The sequence below is a fragment of the Ctenopharyngodon idella genome, chromosome 20, assembly GCF_019924925.1.
Source record: "Ctenopharyngodon idella isolate HZGC_01 chromosome 20, HZGC01, whole genome shotgun sequence".
NCBI lineage: Eukaryota > Metazoa > Chordata > Actinopteri > Cypriniformes > Xenocyprididae > Ctenopharyngodon > Ctenopharyngodon idella.
Genome location: NC_067239.1, coordinates 23,160,922 through 23,173,389, shown reverse-complemented (window position 1 = coordinate 23,173,389; position 12,468 = coordinate 23,160,922). Strand labels below are relative to the sequence as shown.

The following is a 12,468-nucleotide window of genomic DNA, read 5'->3' as shown; positions in this document are numbered from 1 at the left end:
CTTTTTTGACAAGCAAATTGTGTGGCATTTTGTCAAAAAGGAACTGCATTTAATTAAATTTTAAAAGATGCATTAAAATGTTTTATGGCTTCATTTGATTACAAATTTTAATAATTTACTGTATTTTTAAAGATGCAGTCCGTAATTTTGCCTCTTTGTCACCATCTCTGTTTGAAACCTGCTCAGCGCGGATGAATCTAATGTTTGCTGTCAATCACCACATTGGTGTGGATACCGTAATTCAGAATCACAGTAGGGCTGCACAATTAATCGAATTTCTAATCGCGATTACAATTGCCACGATTTCAGAATCGTTCAAAGGCACAATTACAAGGAAAAATATCCACTTACATTATTCTGCGTGTTTAAGAGGGGTGTTAAGACCTCACGTTGTGAGAGGCGAATCACGACTACTTCAGAATGTAAAAGGTCTAACCCAGCATAAAAGGAGTGACGTAAGTGTACGGTGATATATTTACTCCACGAACTAACTCCACAAACATGGAAAACAGTGATAGATGGACCTCTGAACCATACGTTAAGGAGAAAATCCAGGGCGACTTTGAGCAGACCAAGTGAAAAATGAATATGTATTTCTGCTAAACTAGTGACATTGGGCATCAACCACACGGCAGAAGCTAATACTTTTTCATATACTGTCTACTTTCTTTGTATAACAGTTCTAACAGTTGTATAACACAATCTAATAACGTATTAGACAGGACTGTTAAACAGATCGTAAACTAATGAAGATGGAGAATGCGAGCACTGTGTGCTCAGGATCTGTCTGAACTGCTCTCAGCGCCGTCAAAATAAAAGTAACAACAACAAGCGCAGTTTACATCACTTCAGGCCCTAGGGGAACATCAGTTCTTGGGGAACCACACTGGTGGCAAAAGCCCACTATTATTATACCATGCATATGTTGACGTTTTTATTTTATTTGGTTTCTTTAAAGAAGAAACCAAACCAATATATAGTTGACATTTGAGGTTTAATGCTATAGAAAAACAATAAAAAATTGTTTTTTTTTTTTTATACAAAAATATGGCATTCAGTTGCTTCAAACAATGGTATAAAGCTACTCAATACATCATTCAGTGTAAATTGTGATAATCGTAATTAATAATCGCAATTACAATTTCAAGGGAATAATCGACAATTATGATTTTTGTCATAATCGTGCAGCCCTAAATCACAGATTGTAGTCTTGGAAGTATGACCAAAGTAAGAATTTTCACTGGAGAATGTCATCTGAACAAGTAACATATCTGCCACTTTTGTTCTGACCAACTGAGGGGAAAAAAAAGCATTACAGTAAATCGAGCTACCAATGATTAAATCTAATGATCGCTTACCTCGGATCATGTCAAACCATTCAAATTATTATTATTGTTATACTTTGTTCTCAAATTGTTAATGTTAACAACATCAGCATTGCGTGACTATGTGTATTTAGTGTGTATTAACGTTACCTGTAGATTTAAATTTCAGTCTAATTACTAATGTTAATTTGCCATACTATACAATCCGCCATCAAAATGATAAGTTTAATTATTGCAGCTGCTGTGAGAAAAGGCTATAAATGATCTGCCTCACATGCGATATAGCCTACTAGCTGGGACTAGTTCTTTATGTAAACAGATGTGACGTAATGGCGCAAAGACAAACGTCGACATGCTCAAATTTCCCACGAAAACCCACCAGTACCACCCGAATTATAAAACATTATTACAAGCTTACGTTGTGAATCAGGCTAAGGTAAGAAGATAGTTTTGAACATTGGCTGGTTATGTACATGCTCAAAAATTGATTCTGGATAATTTTTAACCAAAAAAATGTTACGGACTGCAGCTTTAAAATTTTATGAATTCAAGTGATTAGACACGGTTTTTGATTATTTAAATTTAAAGAACAATTAAAGGGTTAGTTCACCCAAAAATCATTTACTCACCCTTATGTTGTTCCAAACTTGTATGAGTTTCTTTCTTCTGTTGAACACAAAAGAATTTTGGTAACCAAACGCTTTATGGTAGCCTTCCATAGTAGGAAAAAAAGCTATGGAAGTCAATGGCCACCATCAACTGTCTGGTTACCAACATTCATCAAAATATCTTCTTTTGTGTTCAACAGAAGAAAGAAACTCATACAAGTTTGGAACAACATATGGGTGAGTAAATGATGACATTTTTGGGTGAACTATCCCTTTAAAACAGAATCCAGAAATATTAAAACAGAAAAGCTGTAATTTGGGAAGGAATAAAATGGATTTCATAGGTGACTATGTTTGTTCTTGCCATGAATACTGTGTCTTTAACTTTACCAGCCATGTCTATTTTAGATAATTACACAACACCCTCACACTGTTTGTTAGAACACCTACACTTCATAGACTCCTAAATTAAATAGCATATAACTTCAAATACTGTCACAAAATTGTATCCAATTCTTAAATAATATGATGTTTTTCAAAGAACCTGCTCCATAATTGCAGTGGAACTTGGTTTTGTAGCAACAAATCGATCCAACAGCTTGCTAACTGCACAGGGTGGTCTAAAACACAATAAAATATTTAGTGCCAACCCAGTGCAGAAAGGTCAGTGATCCGTGCACAAGTGCATTTTGTTTACTTTAGAAAAGCTCTCAGAACACCAGAGCTTAAACCTGCTTCTTAAACTGACACTCAACACATACCATATCAGATGTGATATTCTGCACCAGAAGACTAAAAGCAAAGGCCTGTCATAATAATGAATTTTTCAACCAAAAAACTTAAAAGTCTAAAAGGCACAAGGTCTGCTCCACCCTGTATATCATAACAGAGACACCACAGGGCGAGACCTCATGGTTTCATCCATTTTTAAAGACTTCTCTGTTTTGACTGTGAAGTATAGCAAACCTAAAATTGGGTTAAGAGAACTGTGCCTCCCTCGGGCTGCAGCAAATGTGACTGAGGCTTGAAGGAGACTGGTTGAATTTTGCCCCTACATGGGCACTGGTGGGCGGGAAATGTGGCAAGAGGCAGGGCGTCATAAACACTGTCACAATGGTTGCCTTGCTTCCTCTGCCGTAACACTGTGCTCAATGGGGTCATGAGGGGTGGAGCAATACTTCCAAAACAACGCATCCCATTCAAACACCACATATGAACCTCTGGTCCTAAAAGTATGAATGTTTATAGTGTCTAAAGACATTTAGATCCTTCATATAATGGCTTCTCTTCACTAAAGTAGGCAAAATTTCATCTAGCCAATGTTGGCATTTTGGATTATCGGGCAGAGGAAAGAGCGCGTAAAACACAAAACAGCCTCAGTGCGTAAACCGATGGGGGTTTGGTATTCAGAGGCGACCTCCGCAGCCCATCATAAAACATGTAGGACTTATGAGGCGTACAATTCTTCTTACAATCCGCTTTTGGTCTGAATAGCACTTCTGTTTTGTGATCTTGGCATCTCAAAAGCACTGAGATACAAAGAGCTCAATTGGTTATCTTACAACTATGGCTGCACAATTAATCGAAATAAAACTGTAATTGTGATATGGTTTAGTGCGATTATCAAATCACGAAGGTTGTGATTTAATTAAATGAATATATGCAGAGCGTGAAGAGTGGCACTATGTTATTTTATACATAAGTAGCTCAGATCTTGTTTTTTTTTTAATGTCTCAAAGCGGCTCAGTTCGCATTAAATGCTACTAGGGCTGGTCCGAATACCATTTTTTGAGTTTTGAAGCTTCAGTAGTAATCAACACTGAATATTCGAAGCTTCGGAGGGAGGGGGCTTAACATATTCTTCTCTAATAAAGGCAGTGTAACGAGTAGAAATATAGCGTGGCCCCTTTAAGAGCTGTGCGCTCCCAGTTAAACTGTCTGCATTGTATGTGCGACTCTAGCACTGCGTGTATGTGGGTTATTTCTGTTGCTCATTTAAAGTTATTTTCTTTATTAAGTAACGCTGTGGATGGCATAACATTTGCGACGGACAGTTACACGTTTTTCATGGGGAATAAAGCGCCAGTTGTGAAATGTCAATCGCCTCCGTAAAGTCTGTCTGGTATCAATAACTCAGGCTAAGTGAGCAAACGTATCCCTATTTGTTCCGTACACAACACGTTACAGCATGAATCTCTGTGTCTATCCGTCTGTTTGCATTTTGATTATGTTGAGAACCATTCATCCAATTGACTTCACACGTGGCAGGTGCAGGCTCTAAAAAAAAAAGAGTATTTTATTATTTCGCCAGATTTTATAGTATAAACATTCAAGCGCGAATGAGAACCATTTCACGAGGGGGATGCCAGGTGTGCGGAAAAAAAAACGAATACTTGAATCCCAAAATTGAAAATCGAATACCAACCCACCGAACGAATATTCAAATAATCGAATATTCGGGCCCTAAATGCTACTATGTCTTTCTTTTTTTGGTCAAAAAGAAATTAAGGTTTTTGAGGAGAACATTCCAGGATTTTTCTCCATATAGTGGACTTCACCAGGGTACAATGGGTTAAAGGTCCAAATTGCAGTTTCAATGCAGCTTCAAAGGGCTTTACACGATCTGAGGAATAAGGGTCTTGTCTAGCAAAACGATCAGTCATTTTGTAAAAAAAAATTAAAATTTATATACTTTTTAACCACAAATGCTCATCTTGCACTGCTCTGCGATGCACCACACTTTACGTAATCATGTTGGAAAGGTCACACGTAACGTAGTTCATTCACAGAGTGAAAAACTCTAATTAATTTTCTCATCCAACTTCAAAATCGTCCGACATCGTTGTTTTACCTTGTTTTTTTGTAAAGGCCGTTTGACTTAAGCCGCGTTCACACTAGACTTTGAACTTGCGAAATTTCATTGGATGCTGCAGCGGTCGTGATATGATGTCACAGTCTACAGTGTCTTTTTTTTTTTTTATAAACATGATTTCAACATATAACGATGTTTTACATTTTGAATGTATAGTAATACATTCAAAATGTAAAAATATACAACCTAATCGAATTTACTGCAAAAATATCATTTTTCAATTCAGCCAAGAGGTCATGCCATGACGAATCGATCTTCTACTGGCACTTCATGTGATGCGAATTCGCAGGTCAGAGTTAACCAAATTTGAACTTTGGAACGCAGCGAAATGCGAAACTTTTTGCACGAGCTTGCGTTTTTACGGTCTGACGCATTCGCATCCGTTTGAATGGAAGTCAATGGAACGAAAAGTGCAGTGTGACCACACCTTTAGTCTTTGCGCATTTGCTTTTGTATACACTGGATCGATACTTTCGCCTACGTCACGACTCACGCGTGACCTTTCCAACGTGATTACATAATCACGTAATGTTTTCCTCAGAAACCTTTTTTTTTTTTTTTTTTTTAGACTGAAGAAAGAAAGACAAACATCTTGGAAGACATGGGGTGGAGTAAATTATCAGGAAATTCTGAAGTGAACTAATCCTGGGCACCTTGCAGTTTCACCAAAATAAATAGTTTAACATTTAAAAATGAACAGATTAAGTATATAAATAATTAATATTGTCATTTTACAGTTACACTGTAAAATGAATTATTATTTTACTGTTCTTAAACACTTGATTTTACAGTAAAATAACAACAGTATTTTTTTATTATTTCAATAATAATAAAAAAAAAGTTTGATTTTAGATTGTATCCCCAAATCATCTAGTCCTACTTACAGAGAAAGGCTATGGTCTGTAGGTGTCGTAACACACTTACAAACCTTTGGGCTCATTATGGGCCCATATGTAATTAGCATGACTCTATGGTATGTTGAAACACTACTATCTTAACAAAAGCACTAATTATTCACCCTAGTACACTAGTAGTTGTTGCAAAAAGGAGTTATTAGTTTTGCATCTATTTTAGATTCCTGACTGACTGTATCAAAAAATATCTGGGTCATGGAGGCTTCTTGAACCAATTCATTGTTTCTTACTGTCATAGGGGAAAAAAACACTTGGTATTTGGCTAATCTTCCATTCCAAATAAATAGATAGCAACAAATAAACAGTAAAGGACCAGGTTACATAAATTTAAACAAGTGAGTCTTAATTAAAAGACAAAAAGAGAGAGAGGAAGAGAGAGAAAGTATCTGAGCTATGATGCATTTCATTCACAGTGCTTTCACAGACTGTTACCATGGACAAAAACATCATAAATCTAACTTCCAGCAGCTGCTCAATTCAATGAAAAAGCAGCATCACTGAGAAGAGCCAGGCAATTCTGGCGGCCAAGGTTACTGTCAAGTTCAAATGCCAGCTGAGAAGTTAGGTCTGGTAACACTCCAACTCACAGTAGAGTTATCACCTACACGATCACCTGCAGATAGCAAAACAATGCTTCTGTTCTCAGGAACAACAGTAGGGTACAAGCTTTCACAAACACCCTACTTAACATATTATGTAAAAATATTACCAGGGGTTTCTGTAATCATTACACCTCACATAAGCTACTTCCCCTGTGATTAACCTCAGTGTCAGTGCCTGTCTGACAAACAGGGAGGAAACAAGAAAGTGTAAAACAAGCAGGAAGCTTGTTGAAAGTGAACAACAGAAAACATCATACTAGTCTTTCACAGTACAGTACAGTACAGTACATCTGATGCAGCGGCACTGCCAACTTCCTGTCATGCGTTTGGTTGAGTGCAATTGACCTGTTCTTGCAAAATTTCAGAATGTAATCAAGAATTTCATCAAGGCTTGGAATACACTGGCACCAGAGATGTGAAAGATAAGACCGAGGCAGACAATTTACCTACTTCACGTCAATATTAGTTCATCATGCATTCTGAGTAGTAGACGAGCAAATCAAATCAGGCTACTGGATTGTTCAGCATTAGCAAAATCTCACAGCTGCAATTTGCTGATAAAGACACACAAATATCTGAGTGTTTATTAGAGCTCAGAGTTACTAAGCACATTATGAGTCTAAGAGTCCATCTGCTTCAAGCCAACAAAACCAGTAACTGGATTTACTTGTACAAATGCAATAAGCCAGATGATGTGGAAAGAAAATGATCTTTTTGATCATAAATTAGCATAGTCTATTATAAAAGTAGCAGGCAACATTAAGCCAACTTTTAAATAATAATAAAGCATTAAATACCAGTAGAGAAGTGGAAATCTCATTTCAACTGGATCTTCATTTATTATATGTAAATATGTATTTTTATAGCGATGCATTAATACTATAATTATGCGCAATAACTATAATTATTTTTATGTCATGGTTGATAACCAATAAATGTCTGATATTATAATTCTCTAATATTTAGTCTAAATAAATTAAAAATAAAACACTAAAAACTAAAATAAATTATTTTAAATGCTAAAAGTGATTTTACAACATACAAAACATCACAACATAAAAATGATTATATTACATTTAACAGTTTTATTAAATTATTAGTGTTTTTAAAGGTTTAAGTGAGCATTAGATGATAGAAAATGTAACCTAAAAATATCGTAATCATGTAATCAGCTCTGAAAGCTTGACAAATCATGAGTAGACTAATCCAGTCACACGTAGAAAACCCTGGACAGTAAAAACAACTAAGGGTGCATCCTGTTTTGTCGCTACACATGCACTGCATTGAACAGACAAACGACCTCTGTGGATTAACAAGTGATTTTACACATGCCTTGTTGCCAGCTGGATGAGGCAGCGGAGGCCTTTTGGATGACACACAATGCATTTACACACTGCCAAAATGCTGCACATTCACTACTACCACTTGCATTCCCTTTCGCGATCTTTTGCATGCTCTGCCACCATGAGATGCCTAACAAAGCCTGAAAAAGAAAAATGACTCGGACTAATCAATTAGCTCCTCAGCAAGGAAGGCTTTAAAAATGAATGCAGCACATGTACGGTTGTAACGCAAACTAATTTAGGCCCAAAATATTCCCACTGTTCAGAAGCAGACTGATATATCAGGGAGTGTACAAAAAAAGCCTGAGCAAGCAGTCTATAATCAGAAGAGAACAGAAAGGCATTTTAGGCAGTTCTGCATGGGTAATATTACTGTAAGAGGAAGTACTTGCCCACAAAAACTACATTATCATCAATCTTCAGGTTAGGGATGTCAACTTACATAAATTCCCCTAATAGATTGTTGTTTAAATGAACGATCAATTAATCATTAACCACAACCTCTTAAATCCGAAGCGGGAGGCGCTACCAAGTTATCATGTTAACAACCACTTGCTTAATCAACACAAAATAGGTTTACACACGTGTAAACAGTATACATATGAGCCACGTTTTGACCAAGCGTACCACACGAGTCCTGAAAAGTGAAGCCAAAGCGTCTCAATTAGCCCCAGGTGGCTGGAAGCAGTATAGGTCATAAACCCCGCCCTCTCCATGAAATGTAATGGGACATGAGACAAACTAAACAATCAAATTACACTTTCCAAAGACAATTTCTGTCATTTTAGGCAGTTTTTATCACGCTGGTGTTAGTTCAACTGTTCGCTCTTTAAAAAAAGTGTGGCTTTAGTTAGCTATTTGATGCTATAAAAAATGGAGGTCTGACATCATGATTGACAGCTGAGATTGACAACTTCTCCGAGTGAAGTAGTCACTGAGGCGCCAACTGACTTTTTTCTGGGTCTTCGCAACGTGATTGGAGCTTTAACTTTAATTTCTACATTTCCATAACTGTTTATTTCACACCGACATAATGAGTTGTTCTGAGTTTGGGCGGGACATTGATATCGCGGCTCCACTTCGTGCTCATTACCGCGCAGACTCCAAGGGGCTCCAAGTTCACTATGCGCAGACTCGAGACTCAAGATGTCAGCGCCATAATGGCACACTGGTGGCTTCAGTTACTACAATGGAAGAGAGTGAAGGTGCTTCGTCCATCTTTTTTTTTTTTTTTTTTTTAAAAAGTCTATGGTCATGACATGCTGCTTGGCTAAAGCTATAGGACTTCCAGGATCCAATCACATCGCGATCATGATGCAGTGTTTTCCAACGTCATTTGGAAGTTCAACCAATGGAAACTGGATCTCGGGTGTGGTGGGTGGGTGGGATGATGTGTAGTAGAGAGCAATCGGACACTATTTTACAGATGAAGCACACTTGGATTGGTTTGATCGCTCAGATTTACAGGTCTTAATTTACCATGTGCCATAGAATAGGAGCACACAGCTGAAACAGCGCTGGCAGATAATCACTCATCAGCCAGGATCTTATTACTTGTTTATTCTATGTACATCAAAGTTTTCAGTCACGTGACCGTCACAGAGCCCTGGAGGGCAAAACAGCCATGTAACTGCAGCACAAACCTGCAATTTTCCATCTTAAAAACAAAAATATGTGAACAAGGTGCAAGTTTTGGGCACTGGTGATCCATATACAGCACCTGCAGTGATTTCAATCACTAAAAACAGCGGGACGATTTTTTAAAAAGCTAACGTAAAAAACACTAGGGTGGGTTGTACCAATAAAGATTAAATTAAAGGGTTAGTTCACCCAAAAATGAAAATGTAATTTATTACTCACCCTTATTCCACACCCGTAAGACCTTCGTTATTCTTTTAATCGGAGCGTTATGAATCTTTTGTGTCGAATCAGTGGTTCGGAGCGCCAAAGTCACGTGATTTCAGCAGTTTGGTGGTTTGACACACGATCCGAATCATGATTCGACACAAAAGATTCATAACGCTCCGAAGCTTAATGAAGCAGTGTTTTGAAATCGGCCATCACTATAAAAGTCGTTATTTTGTTTTTTTGGCGCACCAAAAATATTCTCGCCACTTTATAATACTAATATTGAACCACTGTACTCACATGAACGGATTTAAATATGTTTTTAGTACATTATTGGATCTTGAGAGAGGAAATGTCATTGCTGGCTATGCAGGCCTCACTGAGCCATCGGATTTTAACAAAAATATCTTAATTTGTGTTCCAAAGATGAACAAAGGTCTTACGGGTGTGGAACGGCATGAGGGTGAGTAATAATTATTTTCATTTTTGGGTGAAATAACCCTTTAAGCAAACTTTATCACTAATCAAGGATTTGCTGATCTGGGTTTTGTTTTAAATCGAGTTGTGTTGCACCACTTAATTTTAAACACAGATTAACTATGCAGAAAGACCGTTAGAATTGTTTTCCCCGCCAGGGGGGGCGTTCCCCTCAGGGCGTGACATCACGTGAAAACTATCAATTGTGGCGTTTACACAAGTAAGTAGTTCTTATGATCAGTAAAATCACTTGTTTGGAGGATTTTTTGGACTCTTGGTTAATTATGTTACGAAATAAAACGGCTAGCCTACCTAATCCATTGCATGGCTTGAAGACATTAATACAGTTTGTGTGTCTGCTGCACGTGTTTTGCGCATGAGCCGCATGCATCTCAAAACTATGCACTCGAATGATGACCTTGCTTAATCGACCATCGATAAGTTTTATCAACGATTAATCCTTGGCATTCCTACTTCAGGTGCTTCTGTGCTTTTCTAACCACAATGAAAACTTTGTCAGGATGTGAGACTGGTCAAACTACCCTGAAATAAAATCCCTGTCATTTCAAAGATATCATGCAAAGGCATAGCCAGAGGCTTAACCAGCGTGCAGAGCACTGCAGCTGTCGCCATCCGTCTGGCAGCAGGCAGCATTTTCACAATTGATCTGGGAAAACAATAAATCTAGAAACCCTCTGGCTGTCCAGAGAAGAACAAAAATTAAAGCATTAAAGAAACTGGAAGTATCCCAACAATTTGGCAACTTGTCAAATTCACTTCAAACTACGGGGGTGTCCTAACTGGCACTCAATCTGTCCCTGTACAGGATCCAATGGGTGGGATTTTAGCTTCCCAGCTCTCCTGAGTGTCAGTAAAGAAACAGCTGCCATCTCTTGTGTTGACAATAACAACCTGGAGCTTCTCTTCCCCAGCTTAGCACTTTGAAAGAAGCTTTATCTTGAGAAATGCAATTTTATAGGCCAGGGCTACATATTAGGGAAAATCACATTTACTGCATGGCTGGAATGCTAGTATTTTGGAAATTTTGGAAAATAGTCACAATCTTCAACAACAGAAGGAAATGAAAACTATGCAAAAAATGTTTACAAAGTAAAATGATCTTCCATTAGCACTCTTCGTTCAAACTGACCCGAGGCACACTGGTATTACTGGTCATTTTTCAGTAAACTGTACTGGGGATAAATCTTCAAACTATGTCAGCAATCTACATCCTTAACAAAATACACATGAATTAGTCATTACTGTGAGATATAATGGTTTTCAAATCCTACTTTCCATTAAAAATCGTATACAAACGTGCTTCTGAATAACCAGCAAGCAGATCAACCGTTTGCCGTTAAACCGTTGCTCGCACGAGACACGACAAATGACATCTCAATTTAACCGCCAGCGGGTGGGCTTCACTGTAAAATACAAGTATGCTCGTAAACCAAACAAATGAAAAACGTACACATATTTAGTACAGATACATAATGAATATGTAGCATTTAAATGTCCTTTAAAACTGTTGTCGCAGTAACAGCCACCAAAAATGAATCACTGAGGGCTACTAATGCCTTTCTCTTCGATATAAATTACAAACATTCTTTTTCCGTAAAATCAAACAACACAACTAATAAGGCAAGACAAAACTTGATCTGAAACCAGACTAAGATCTAAAAAAAAAAAAAAAACTTTTTTCTACAGTGACCTGAAGCCACATTTCCTGCGGCTTTGGGAATATTGAGAAGTTTGACAGAGAGCAAGAGCTAACGCACTCTTTTGGCTCGCGCGCTGACTATTGTGAATTCAAGCGTATGTAGGAATAAAAGCGTTTCCCCATTATTTTAAAAAAGTAGACTTCTTTAAAAAGTCATATTATACTTACCAATAAATTCCGCAAATATAGTTTTTCCAGGGATTTCGCCTCTGTCAACTCTACCGACTCAACCCTCGGACAGCTCCACCTTACACTTTCCAACTTCAGTTGCAGTCAACTGAGTGTACTAGACATCTCAGCAATACAGCCAGCAGCGTGAACACAGCGACAGGCGCCCTGATTCAAAATGGCCACCTGAGAGTCCAGTTTTCAAAATAAAAGTCCTGTTCCAATAGCGTTTATCAGGGACTGGTCATTCAGAGGCTTATGTCTTTGAGTTCTGGACCTGGATGACCCTGCACTTTCAGATTTCCTATTGACATCTTTTTTAGGCTGATTTGACTGAGAAGTTTGGATGCTGAAATACATGGACGTTATCTCTATACCTCGGTATTTTTATACATATTTAAAAAGACTGATTATTCTGACAAAATTATTTAAGATAACTAACGAAAAAATAGAGAAAATCATTTCATTTTTTTGTTTAGATAGTGTAATTGTGTATGCAAACACTGCTCTCTAAAGCTTTACCTGATTAAAAGAGAAATACACATTGAAAATATATATATATTTTTTTTTTTTACCCAGGACCATTAAGGT

The 12,468-nt window shown here is 37.5% G+C and overlaps 1 protein-coding gene across 4 annotated transcripts in view; it reads right to left on the bottom strand.

Moving 5' to 3' along the window:
- fam49a (family with sequence similarity 49 member A) overlaps positions 1 to 12,042 on the bottom strand; it is a 35,477-nt gene extending 23,435 nt beyond the window's left edge. For 3 of the 4 annotated variants that reach the window (XM_051875215.1, XM_051875217.1, XM_051875214.1), the window contains exon 1: positions 11,878 to 12,042. The gene's annotated coding sequence lies outside the window, so the exon portion shown is untranslated. The remainder of the gene's footprint in view (positions 1 to 11,877) is intronic. The other variant, XM_051875218.1, reaches the window with a different exon arrangement.
- Positions 12,043 to 12,468: the final 426 nt, after the last annotated feature.